The sequence below is a fragment of the Mastigoproctus giganteus genome, chromosome 5 (genome assembly GCF_048544385.1).
Source record: "Mastigoproctus giganteus isolate SK-2022 chromosome 5, ASM4854438v1, whole genome shotgun sequence".
In the NCBI taxonomy this organism is placed as follows: Eukaryota; Metazoa; Arthropoda; class Arachnida; order Uropygi; family Thelyphonidae; genus Mastigoproctus; species Mastigoproctus giganteus.
In genome coordinates this window covers 107,936,121-107,950,708 of record NC_143579.1, presented here as the reverse complement: position 1 = coordinate 107,950,708, position 14,588 = coordinate 107,936,121, and the positions used below count along the sequence as shown (strand labels likewise).

The following is a 14,588-nucleotide window of genomic DNA, read 5'->3' as shown; positions in this document are numbered from 1 at the left end:
TTTTCTCTTTTTATTTGTCTTCTGGGCAGCACGGTAATCATCATCGCGTTTCTTCCACACCATGTGGAAAAGGGCCTAGGTTCGAATCCCTTCAAGATGGCAAGAATGTTTGTTTTTTTATATATACTATGGTCGGTCTTCGCGCGAGGGTTTCAAAGTTTTTTCTCCCTGAAACCCGGTTTTTCATCCACCAATGGAGGCAAACGGCCATGGATGGAATATACACATTTTTAAACACATTACACTGACGCCTCATAACCTTAGTTGCTTTATGACAAAGCAAAACAACTGTTTTGGTTTTAATTAGCATATCTGCCATCTTCCTTTTCGAGTTGGACAGAATTTTTAGCGCGAGGCAACTCAGGTCACGAGTGAAATGCCACACCCACAAGATTAGTGAAAATGAGACCTGCGCTACATATTTCATTTCATTTAGTTTAAAGCTATATTGGTTAATTTTCTTATACCCGAATTATTCTGAACTCATTTAATTTTTCTTAGTTCATTATTCTGAACTTTAGTTAAGGCATGATTTTACGTTTCGATTTAGATTTGTGTTAACACACACACACACACACCTAACCTTCCATTATTCTTTTTGCCATCCTCCCCCTTCCATTAGGTTATTCTTTCCCTATAATAAGCTAAATATTTACTACCGTTTCCTTTCTGTTGGGAAGGTCATATTTTATTTGCATCAAATACGTTGTGATATGGTTTTTTTTTATTAACTTTGTGTTAGGTGTATAGTTTAATTACACTAAATTTTTTTCTTTAGCAACATAATATAGAGAGATATAATGCTTGCTGATGCTAATATCGGTATTAGAATACATCAGAGAATATCCCATCTTTCTTTGGGAGTAAATTACTTTTCTTTGCTACTTAATTTTGTTGTATCTATTTTTCAGAAAGTTTCCCTATGACTGCTATTTTGATTTTTTTTTTTAATGAAACAATTGTCACAGAAATAAAAACCGATTTTCGCATTATAAACAAACCAGTCATTATATCACATCATAGCGAAATGTCTATTCAAAGTAGTGGATTCGGAGGTGGGGAGGGTTAAAAACAAGCGTTGCATTATGTGCTTATTTCAACGTGTTGTGTTCCCAATGCTCTCGTTTTTGCTTTTGCCAATAAACCATATGAAAAATACTCACAAAGAATTTTACAGAATTATATTTTATATTTATAATAGCTTAGATTATAGAGTAATGGGAAATATTCCCAACATGATAACTCACTGAGCAAATTGATACTCTACCAGCTGTAACTGCACAACTGCATTCTGATTTGAGTATAAAAATGATCGAATACAGGAAATATTACTCGATGAATTCTCGATTAGTAACGATGAATACTAGGCAAAGGCTAAATTTATGCAGATGGTGTGAGATACTAACTGTAGATGAGTCTTGGGTTGTTGCCGATTTCTCTTACTTTAAATTCGGATGATTAACTGATTAACCTACCTATGATTTATAACATTATGCTGCAGACGATTCAGTTATTATAAGAACCATAATTTCACCTTTCCTATCAGTTTATTTCCGTTTTTACTTGCTTCCTTTCGTTAATTAATTTCTTTGAGGAACGTCACTGCAAGTTCATTAATTGACTTCTGCGTATTTCTTGTTTTGTTAGCGAATACAAATCTGTGGTCAGGGAGTTTAAGTAACTATTACCAACAAATGATGATGATAGCCCCTACTAATACTACATAACAAGTGCATAGTATTTAATTTTTAACGTCCATTTTCAGCGCGAAAGGCAAAATATTTGCAAAATTCTGCATAATATGCAACCCATGTTTTCAGTTTTAGATTGTACACAGGCATCTCAGCCAACTGCCCGGCAACCCAAAGGTCGCGGGTTCGATTCCCGCCTCGGGCTTGGATCAAAGTACTGAAAAAAACCTTGGGAGGTGCAATATGGCCACAGAAGCCGATGCGCCAACAACTACCAAATCAAACAAACAAACAATCTCAGCCAAGAAAATTACGAACCTGTATCATAGTACACATTGCGTCATCGTATGCAAAACAAAACCGGATGGGGAAGACGTTGTATGGTTAGCCACGCATGCCCGGCACGACTTAATAAAAAGGATAATTGAGGGTTGCACCGCGTACAGTTGCGAGATGGAAAGGAACATACAGTAGTGGATGTGGGAGATGGTTGTAATCATTGTTGTGCGGGTAATTAGTGCATCGATATCACGGACCATGATAGGTAAATTGCTAATGGTGGTTAGTAGGAATCATTTGAACTATTGTAAAACAAACGAAGAAAGTACCTACATCCAAGCAGGAACTCTGGAAGGCATTGACTATTTCAATAATAGGAATGTGAAGTATTAGCCAAGATAATAAGCGGCAATTCCGGCGTGTTACGGTTGCGTGCCAATTTCAACCAAGGACGAGATGTTATCGTATTTGGCAAAGGCAATGGGAAGTGCGGTTTCCCTGTTTGAAGCCTTTCCGTTCCCCACTTGTCTACGATAAATAAATAATAATAATAATAATAAAAGGACTCAGTAGTGTAAAGATCGACTGTCGACAATCCGAAGAACTTGCCGTGGTTTCTAACTGTGCATTTGGCAAACAGTACATTTGCTGTTAATCTTACGAGGCAGTATATCATGTATACACCGCCATGCCAATATATGCTTATGTCGGATATAATTGTGATGCGTTCTCGGGGATCAAACTCTCATCTCACTTTTTATGGCACAAGAGGTACAAAAGGATCCCTCTGCACCGTGAAGGTTACGAAAGGGACATTTCTTGCGGAGAGCATTCAAGACGACAATGTTGTTATATCCATTGAGCTGGTTGTATTCGAGATGTATGTTCGTGAGATCATGGCAACAGATTTGAATCCCGTACAGGATTTGCACAGGTATCTTTGAACGTGGTACTTGTTCTTGAAGTCCTTTATCTTCGACCACATCAGTATTGCTAGATCATGAACTGCATTTCAACAAAAACATTGTTTATCCATCCTAAATCCCTTGAAATTGATGGAATCGATTTCAACGTGTGCAGAGCGCACGAGGTCGCCTAATCTTGTGACCAGGCAAGTTTTCTAATATTTTTTTTCAAGGTAACCCCAATTCTTTTGAGTATAAAGAATTGCAACTTTTTTTGTATATCGGAAATTTCACAATAATTAAGTTTATTCCGAAGAATTAATTTCTTGGCTTGTCAAGCCAGGTATACGTCGTTCCTGTTGTTTGGTTATAGTCATGAAATCGTCTTTCAAGTGCTTTTTATTTAAATAGTTATGCAGCTGAAATTCCGAAGGAAAAGAATCGGATAGAGAAGTGTTCAAGACTTTGAAATCTAAGTTTTATAATGGTCTCAGCAGTTTGACCCGTGTACTTGGCCATCAATGGCAAAAATGGAAACTCCCTTATACACGTCTTTATGATTCTGGAACTTGTACTTATTTGTGAACTTGTCTTTCGGCGATACTAGCTTCCTCATAGTGGCTTCATTCTTTTACAGATTTGTTCATCTGGGCGATGCTAGAGTGGCACAGTTTTAGTCTATAATTTTATGTATGCTAATATTATATTCATTCATTTAAATACCATGGGTAATCTTTGAGTATAACAAAGACCTCCAGGGAAAGCTGATTAAGGCGAAATGAGAAATTATTCAGCTCAATGTAACAGAATTATATTCTGTTTCGGATACTTCAAAAAACGTTGCCAATTTCGTTGTTCGCTAGATTGCAAAAGAAAGTGGTATTAATTTCATTGGCTGTCATTTTATTAAGCTTCACTGGAAAACATCTGTGTTTCATTCTAAATGTGCTGATTTAAGGAGAAAAACAGGATTTCGATAGTCTTTCATTAAAGAGCCTTAGAAAAGGTTTAATAGACACGGTGAAGTCACGAGCGCCAAAACAAGAAACGTTCGAATAATAAGGCAATAAGAAAGACCGGAAGGAATCTCACAATGGGCAAAGCAATTAGACGGACGTGGTTGTTCCGTAGCGAGGAGGGGGATTCTCTTTCGCTATGTGTGTAATTTTTTTTTCTTTCTTTCTTGGGAGCACTACCATCGTGTTTTACTGATATTGCGAGAGTAAAGTTGAACCAGGTGTGGTTGATATTGTTAATTCCGAACTCTCCTGGATTTGGTTTGCCTACCTGAATTGAAAGAATGCGATCAAGGAGCAGGAAAACACAGCGTTATTCATCAGCATTGTCTCATTGATGGTTGCTTTGGCAACAATCGATTGCCATTAGAAACGCATCGGGTTTGCTGCTGTGTTAACAACACGGAGTAGCGTACTGCTTTAAGGAGTCATCTGCTGTTGCTGCTTCTCGATAATATCAAAACGTTAAAAATATTTACTTTTTATTTTTGAGCGCGTCTTCTTCCAATGCAATTGTTATCCGAAGGCTTTTGGAACTTTGTACCAATCTTTCTCTTCTGTTGAGTAGGTTGCGCAAAGACAGCCAACTCCTTTTGTTGCTAATAAGGCAGTCACGTGACACGCCTTACAAGGACATTCCCTTGAGCGTGTGTGGTGACTGCGGTTCTACTTAAACGCAGTGCTTTATTTAATACCAGAGACTGTGTTCCTTTTAGCGCCTCCTTTTGTGTTTTCAAAAGTAAGTTGATAACAGTATTATCGTGGCGAACGAGAAGAAATAAACTCATTAAACCTCTCTACCTCCTTTATCCCTGGAGGTGCAGGTCAGAAAAAGTAAATTAGGTTAAAGTCTTTGGAATTCTCTTAAGAATACTCTACAAAGAGGCTGATATTCCCTTTCACTTATCAGCTATTTAAAAATCTGTCTGCTGCTATACTTTATTACAAGCAAGCAAGTGCAAAGAGATTGACAAATGACTTAATTTCTTGATCACCTTAACATACGTCCGCAATAGCAACGTCATTCTTTTCTTGAGTGTGTTTTTCTTATGACGCAATTGAGATTTAACATAGATTAGGGCACTGACCACCTCTTTTCGTCCAAATTAAAAGGTAAACACGCGATACAAGAGAAACTCTACACTCGTTTCTACTAATTTTACAGTATTCATCACAAGAGTACCACGGAGGAGTAGAATTTACGTTTAGGAGTCACTCTACGTAAGATAACCCATATTCGCAGATGTCCAATATATAAAAAAAGAGAAAAAAGCTCGGTTATACTCTGGGATGACCACATAAAACCAGAAAGGTTTTACCGCTACTCTGTCTTCAATATTTTGTTAAAAAGAAAGAGTGGAAAATCAGGAAACAAACATAAAACGAAGTCTGAACATTGAATTTAATCCTTTTCAGTTATAATTCTACTAGCTATTGCTACAAAGTGACAGCGACCTGAATAGTATGAATTCACCAATGAACCGAACTGATTAAAAATTGACTTTAATTCAATCACATGCTTGGTGAAAATCTCATGTATTGCATACAATTTGGACGCCTTAATTTCTTCTATCAATTTTATAACCATAATTTAATTATTAATTGTAACGTTTTAATAAAAATTGGTCCCTTTCCTAGCAACTATCAACTGTTTTTCGTCGATTAGAATAATTTTTGAAAAGCTACTCGAGATTCCATGAAGCGTTGCGTGAATTTTCCATACTTCTAAAACGATTTATTGCGCAGATATCAGACAGTTACGTACCGTTAAAGTAATATAGGTAATAAGATAGTCGGAAAAAGATGTTATCGTTATTGCTGTACGTGAGAATCTTGTAGAATGTTAAGATAACAGGTCACTGTTCTTAAATTGCACTGACTGAATATCTTCCAGCAAGGATTCAGCGACAAACACGAAGTTATCGACCATCCTTCATCCCACCAGACTCTCCGATTAGTCGGTCTAGCTGAGCGAATATATCCGTAATGCAGTTTTAAGAGAAGCGATCCTAGAGTCACCTAGTGGTGTTTTGCTTTTATACGAGACCTCCAAAGAGCTCTGACCTTAAGTTAAATTTTATATAATTGCAAAACATCCAGGCACTCTCTTCCAGTCATAATAATCGGCTTGAAGATGTAGCAGAATCCTAAAGAGTTTTGACTGGCTGGACAGTTTTTTATATATATATATTTCATTTATTTTTAAATTATGGATACTTTATCAATATGAGATTTATCGTGTAGGGTTCGCTTCTATATTAACAAGTATACTACTGTTAGCTTCTGACGTCACACGGTTGTATTTATCTTGTCCTGTCATCCTACCCGAGCAAGCTATTCTTACTTCATTGATCTACACAAGAGCACAAAGCCATCAGGAGTAGACTTGTAAACATCATTTAAACTTGACATCTACCATGAAAAATGGATTGATAGAGACAGCTATCGAATTATTAAACAGTGCATAAATCTTTACATCAAGCAGCTTTAAACCGATAACTCCAAAACAGTGCCAATCAGAAATGAAATAACGGCTTTATATTTAAGCCGTTAATGTCTTTTTGATAAAACACGATTAATTTAATTTAAGGAGATACTGAAGAGGTTGCAGTTATTGATATATTTCCACTTTTTCCGATGGATCTTTTATTGCTGCATTTTTTGTCCCACCTATACCATAATAATTCTGTTATTAGGAGGAGTAGAGGTGGTGAGTTTGGGATATTGCCAAGAACCAGTGTCTTCGTTTGAAATTCAGACCTATTATCCTGCAGATAAATTAACCCCAGTCGACATCACTGCTCTGGTTGCAATGTAATAAATGTGGCTTCTACTTAAAGAAAATGTCACATTTAGAATGAAGACGTCTTTGGACTTTAAGGGTATTAAAAAATGTTACGTTCGCCAAATAGTTTAAGGATATGTCCACTTTAAATGCCAATATATTACTTCCGCTGTCACGTTTCGCGCACACATTTTATTACCTTCTTAAAAATTCAATTTTTTGCTCCACTAAGGCGCTTATTCAACAACAAAAGGAAGGCGAACAACTTTTAATTTTGAAAATTCATGACTGCCAAAGAGTCGAAATAAGTTATTCGTAACCCACCGCATTATTTCACGTAAAAAGATTTTATTATTATCATTATAACAATGATTGATTTTAATTATTATACATTACAATCTTTGACGATACATAATAAATGGTGGAAGATAAATGGTATTGAATGTTATCGAATGAGCGAAAAATCCACTTTGAGTTTCAGTAGGCAGGAAATTCAAGATATGGCATGTTTTAAGAAATGTAATTTCTCGAGTTACTCGGTACAAAAGCGTTTAATTTTCTTTTTTATTATTTAATGAAATTATATTCGATTTTAATTTTCTGTGGCCCATCAGTTTTGCCAAATTTCAACTCTGCTTTCACTATTATATCAATGATGTAATAGCAAATTTATTGAAACATGCTGTTGCATGAATTGAACTAAAACGTTATCAACGCGTGTTTATTGTGAGAATTATACCCTCATTTTTAAAAACGGAAAGTGGGCGCTTACGAGGTGTATATGTGTGTCCCTAATGATAAATTGGCTTTACTGCGAAGTTTTGAGTGGCTGCCATCTTGAAACAAGATGGCTACCCTTAAAATTATAACCACTAACCATTTAATAAGACTGAAATTGAGTTTCATTATTTGACATTAAAATAATTAATAGTAGACCTTGTTAGTAGTTTTACTTAACCGTATTTGTTGCAGTTTCTCAGCCACCGTTTCATTCGTACATCTTGATAAGTTAGCTTTTCACTCAGTAAAAAGAAACAATTTCAATAATAAATTGGTGCTCCATTCTTTATATGTGTATGGTTTTTTTTTTTTTTTTTAAAGGGTTCACTGATTGAGCTATTAGCGAATAAAGTTGCCATTCTAATCAAAAGGGCGAGATAAAATTCGTAAAAACAGAAAGAAGTAGGGAATTTTGCTACATTTGCCATATTTGTTGTTTCACTGGTAATAAATCGATATGTGACTCCCGAGGTTTGAACAATAACACATGGAACATCGTCTCGCTACTCTGATAATAGCATCTTGTTGTTCTTGATAAGAAACAAAATCCCTTACTATGAACAAAAAACTTTTGAACATAAAATCACTTTCTTTTTTTTAGTATTTATTTATTTACTTTTTTTTACACTAACGGTTCGCTATTTCCCGTCGACGTATAACTATCCTGAGCTGGAGAACCGGAACTTGAACTGGTTCCGGTTAGCTGATGAACGATGTCCTTGTATTTGGAAGAGATCCTTACCCAGCACTTGTAGAAAGTATTCAGTGAACTTTGTAGCGAATATGAGTGCAATATTTTGAAGAAAATCTGCGTAATGCGAGTAGGTAATAATCAGCTGATCCTTAACACTATTAGGTAAACTATTATTAATGTTGGTTTACAGATCAGATTAGGGTGGGGATCCCCATGGTGTCTCCTAGATGTTTAAAACGTATAGCGAGATTTATCACTCCAACAAACCTTTCCTTTGCTTCTCCAAGAACGACGCCACTGCACCCCACTCATTCACTTTCGTTTGAAAGTTTCGTGGGCTAACTTGTTCTCTTGTTGATTCAACACGAGCACAATATGCGCACCACTATCTCTCGAACATTCTCGATAGCTTTGTTAAATCTTTGTTCCTGTTAATTTAAGCGGTATCGATAACTGTTTAGAGATGTTTTTAAAATCCGCCGTCTTTCTGATGACTTTGGCAAGGCCACTTACATTCCCTTTGCATCTAATGATCCAGATAGAAATCATCAGAACGTTCAGAAACTCTAATATCCATCATACGCTAAGTTGTGCCTTTTTGGCACTCTACCATCAGTCCAAGTCAAATTCGCTGAACTCGTTTCTGGGTGACATGGCAAATTTAAATTTTTATCTTGCAATGTCACTCAGAAACGAGTTGGACTGTTCAACACTGCTCTCATGAATCGCACGTTTTATTTCTCAACATAAGTTTTTGTCATAAGTTTTTGTCATTCATAAGTTTTTGACTTATGAACATAAGTTTTTGTCATTCTCGTCAACGAAACATCAGAATACCATTTAATCTAATTTTAGTTCTGTGATCTAACTTTAAATTGTAGAACACTTTATATACTGTGCTCTTTTTCTTTCCAAAACCCCGTTCGTATCTCTTTTAAAATGTTTCTGCACTTTAATTCTTTTCTTGCTTTCTCAGTACGCGGTTCCTCATCTAAAATATTCAAATATCACCTTGTCTAGATGGATGCATTTACACTTTATATTGCATCGTTAACAACGCATGGTCGCAAAGACAGCAATTCTCTGAATTGCTTTATTTAGGTCTCCTCTCCAAGAGCGGTAGTTTTAAGTACGTGTGCGATGACAGCTTCTTAATGCTTTCTCAGACTTTTGACATTCTCAACAATTTATGATGCATAAGAGTATAACTGACTTGCGCTTTTTATTGTAACCTTTTTCAACGAGTGATTAATCAGAATGGAGTTGGTTCTCTAGGCTGCATCTCATTTATTTGTTTAATGTGTTGCTGATCAACAGGAGGGCCCGTTAATTGATAACACCACAGGAAAATTAGTACGGTTGAGATCTCGTGCAACACGTGGGTGCTTCCAGAGATCGGCAGACTTTTTTTTTTTCTCGAATTGCGCGTATTATTTATTCACATTGCGACTGATGATCTCAGTGCCGCTATGTTGTCGTCACAAAGCCTAATTGCCACTTTAGATCCTCTGGCTACAGTAATTGTGGAAACACACGTAAGGTGACGTGACTCAAAGAGTTTAGCTGCAACTATTCACTTGCTATCGCACACTTTCTTGTTGCTGTTATTAATCAAGTTTCCTCTCAGCAAGAGAATATTAAGGGATTTTAGTACATTCCATTAGTAATTGTAGCTTCGGACGAAAAGGCAACACCATATCCATACTCAGAAAACGCCCCTTATTGCACGCGACTCACCTGGAATATTCCTCCTCTGCCCTGGTTGGACTTTTTTTCGTTTCCTTAAAATGAAATGCATGCCAACAGCTGTTGACTCTGCTAAATAAACAATCTCGCAAAACATTTTGTTTGTGTCCTGGATCAAGGAAGTTTCAACCTTTTTGGCCCGAGGGCTGTATTAAAAATTATTTGTTTAACCTACCCCTGAGTAGACAGGAAGCTGTAAGTAGTGTTCTGCTTGTTTTCAAGCAATAAGAAGTGACCCTGGATGAGCTTGTTTTATCTGCATTTCAACAAGCAACGCATAATTGTAGACATCGATCAAGAAATATAGCTGAAAAATAACTGTATCCTATTTTTCAATTTAGTCTTTTGATTTGAAATTTTGCAGGATTTTTATATTCAAATCTACTTGATTTTTATTTACTTCATAAAATGAATTAAGTTAAGCAGTTTGCATTTTTGTTTCGGCGATGATATAGGGGAATTCAAGTTTAATGTCGAGCCACTTTAGTGTCCACCATTCTAATGAGGTATTTCTATTTCCCTGCAAAATAGCCATGGAGGAATGAACGTTTTGCGTATCACTTTTTCATGCAGTTAGCTTTTATAATGTTAGTAATTGCAAAATAAGGTTTGTCTCAGCGTTGATATAATGTAAATGCCTTATATAATAACGCGCAAGTAGAAACAATTTTATTTCACCTATGACACCAATATTTTAAATTAAGTGTGAAAAAAGAGCAGCGCATCAGCAGATCACGTCGTAGAGGGCCATAGTAATGATTGTCCAGGTTTGTACTCGATCAACTCAATAAGCTTCACTCCAGTTTTACCCCTACCTTAAAAACCTTTATGTCCCTGGAATTGATTTATTAATCCAAGATTCCGTTAGAAACGTGGGCTACCTTCCCGGATATAGTTTAGACTTAGAGCTCTCAAATCAAAACCCAAATTTTTCCCACTTTCTTTAAAAAATTAACCCCAGAGCAACGTACCACAGAGTTGATACGTTGCTCTGGGGTTACTGTTTCCCATATGTAGTACTTTACATTTGTCAATGTTAAACTTCATTTGCCACCTCTCAGCCCATCTGATAAACCTTTCCTGATCCTGTTGCAGCAGCATAGCGTCAGTAGTGTCCTTAACAACCCTGCCAACCTTTGTATCATCTGTGAACTTGGACATTAAGCTTGATATACCATCATCAATATCATTTATAAATACAGAAAATAATAATGGACCCAACACTGAACCCTGAGGGACTCCACTAATAACATTAGTCCACGATGAGCAGTGTCCATTGATTACCACTCTGTCTTCTTCCCCTCAACCATCCCTTTATCCATAGTAGCAATTTGCCTCCAATGCCACATTGTTTTAATTTGTACAGCAGTTTTCCATGTGCAACAGTATCAAAAGTCTTTCTAAGATCAATATATATATATAATATCAAAGTTATTCCCTGCATCCAGTTATTTTGTGACTGCATCATAGTATCCAATCAAATTGGTCAGACAAGACTTTCCCTGAACAAAACCATGCTGTGTCCGAGCAATAACTGAAGTCTTGTCTAGATGATCCTGCAGTGCTTCTTTAACCAGTGCCTCCATTTAATTTTCCTGGAACAGAAGGTCTATTTTACTTGTCAGCCTTTGATCCTCCTTTGTGAATTGGGGTTACATTTGCACATCTCCAGTCTATGGGTACCTCCCCTGAATCCAAAAAAGCTCTCATAATTATGGCTAAGGGTGTGCTTACTTCCTTTGCTGCTTCCTTTAATATAACTTGTAGATCCATCCACCCCTGGTGCCTTTTTTTATGTTTATCCTCAACAATTTCTCCTCCAATTTCCTCTCAGTTATTACAAAAGCATCTAGCTCACTGCCAGAGTTTACTTCACCTCTGGCATTCCCCTCCCTGAATAACTCATGTGTGAATGTAGATGCAAAATACTCGTTTAGTTTGTTAGCCACCTGAGCAGGATCCTCAACTGTTGTACAATCAATATCCAGTGCATCAATCTGATTCATCCCTTTCCTTCTAGAGTTTACATAGGTAAAGAACTTTTTTTCTTTGCATCCTTTGCCAAGGATATCTCATAATCTGCCTTTGCCTGCCTAATCTCCTTTGTGACTTGGTTACAGACCAGCTTATATCTATCATAGGCTTCCATGTCACCCATTAATTTATATGTATCCCATGCATTTTTCTTCTCTGCCATGTGTCTCATTAGTTCATGTGACATCCATTTAGGCCTAAACCTTGAACAATATTTCTTTGTTGGTACGTAAAGCCTGGTAGCTTCCAAGATAAGTTCTTTGAATGCTTCCCATTTTGAATTTGCTGTTGGTAACATCATCAGTTGGTCCCACTGTATAGAATTTAAATACTGTCTCAGACCATCGTAGTCGCCTTTACGAAAGCAAAAACCCTTCCCTTAACCCCTGATGGTAGTTACCTCTTTGAGTAAATCCCACTTCAGCACACTAATCATTGCCGCCTAGTGGTTCCTTTATCTGCAGATTCTTAATGCATGAAAATCACTACTGATAATCAGATCAAGGGCATTACTCCCTCTAGTTGCCTCCCGAACATATGAGTTCTGTATAAAGGTAAGATTGTCATATGCTGTTTTGAAGCTCCTGGCTACCGTTTCTTTTTCTTACAGATTGCATTCCGGTACTGGTAAGTGATATTGGTATTGTTGAATGTAGTAGCTATAGTGGTATTAAATTTAAAATTTTTAAAAACAATAAAATTTTATATTTAATACCAGTTTGGCCACCTACATTTTTAAGGTATGTATGAAGAATCGATTATAGTTCCGCTGATTTGTTATCAGCCACACTTCTCATCCATATGAAAGTACTGATTTAAGCACTTGCACTGACGATTATTGTATCTTTGTGGATCTTATTAGACTGTCATATATTCCCATACCTTGGAAATTCCTATTTTCTGAAGTCTTGTAACTTTATGTATCCTGTGTAACTCAATCTCATCGTACTAATATTTATTCGGTTATTTTTTATGAAATCTGTTTCTGGCTAATATTATTATTTTTTTTGTTAGTCTGTTTTTAAATTGTCCATTTTGTTTGAAAATGCCAGAATAAGAGAACCACTTTCTCATAGTGAAAGGGGTGACTGAAATCAGACTAATTCTTCTGTTACTAAATAGGGCTGGCCTTGATTAACAAATATCGGCTTTTCCAATAGTAACAGCCAGACCCGTTCTATCAGTCAATCTTTTAACTTCCTTATGTGTTAAGCCATCCATGATTATTAATGGCGATAGCACCCTTTTTTGGCTGACACCTGAACGGCTTATTATCTCATACTTATGCGTTAAGCTACAGTTAAACTGGTTCTAGCTTTTATCATCAAGATTAGCAATTTTTACTGAGCCAGCCCCTCTCGTTTTAAGAACCTCAAGTTTTTTTTCCCCTTTTTATCGATGCTTTCGCTTAATCCATAAAATAAAAGATCCAGATGATAATTGACATTACATAAACTGTTCAGTTATAATCCTAAGAGTATTTATCTGATTTACACAAGATCTAGGCTGACCATTATTTTATTTCTTGACAGTACTATTCATCATTCCTAACATTCTGTTTAGGATTATCTTATAGGATATTAACTAAAGCACTGCGAATAGGATATGGGATATCATCAGAAACGATTTCAAGCACTTCATTTGGCTTGATTTCTTTCTCACCAGCTTTATCGCTTTGTTTCTTTGATTGCTTTTGTAATGTCTTTAGCGAGTGAATTTAAACTCCAGACTTTTTTTCATACATTTTTTATCATATTTAATTCTTAAATCAGAAATCCTGATCTTCCTTAAAAAAGAAAAAAATCTCTGCTTTTGCAAGTTACTTTTCCTTTTTCTTTTCCATCTTTTCTTTCTTTTTTTTCTTGTATTTTTAGTAATTTATATCAGAATCTTTTTCTGTATCCCAGCAACTTTGACTAGGTTTTTCTCTAGAGAAGAAAATCGAACAGATTTTCTTCTCTAGCATATTTGTTTAACATTCTGATATAAGGATGTTTCCATTATTTCCAACAGTCTGACCACGCCATTCTAACGCACTTCATTTATCTCCTAAACTTCTTGTATCAGTATCCTTACGAAATATGGTTTTAAGACTCCCGAGCTCAAGACTGCTGTCTTTCCACACATTGTGGAAAAGGCCTGGGTTCGAGTCTCCCCTGAAGACGGGAGAAATTGTCAACCTTTTCACATCGTAACTGATTTTATTGGATTTTGGACAAGGATCACACTTTTCCCCATCCAGAAATTTTGATATTTCATCCAGAAAAACCGATCGAAGGATGCACGCAATTTACGGACAATTCATTGACTCCTGGTGCCCTTATGTACTTCGACGCAAAAACAAAATAATTCCATATATCATGTGTCGGTGCAATTCATCGGGGATGGTTCTGGTTACACTCCCAGTCATTTAAATGATTAAAGAAGAAGTCGCTTCCAATGGTGACTTTTTTTGGAACCTGAAAGGGTTATCTCACAGTTAAAATGGTTCTAACCTTCCAAATTCGAAAATAAGTATGCTATATTGTATTAGCATGTGGTTCGATGTATGTTATGTATCATGGATCGTTAAAAAAACGGGTACTGTTTTCATTCGAATCTGAAGGTTAGCATGAAGAGAAAAGACATTAGGTCCGATTATGCTTCAACTTTCCATTG

General features: G+C 36.3%; 1 protein-coding gene across 4 annotated transcripts in view; it reads left to right on the top strand.

Annotated features, from left to right (window-relative positions):
- LOC150085623 (uncharacterized) overlaps positions 1–14,588 on the top strand; it is a 327,518-nt gene that overhangs the window by 28,664 nt on the left and 284,266 nt on the right. Inside the window, exon 1 of one of the 4 annotated variants that reach the window (XM_090374142.1) lies at positions 2,966–3,081. The exons of the other annotated variants lie outside the window; for them this stretch is intronic. The gene's annotated coding sequence lies outside the window, so the exon portion shown is untranslated. Of the gene's footprint in view, positions 1–2,965; positions 3,082–14,588 lie in introns of those variants that run through there. 4 annotated transcript variants of the gene reach the window in all.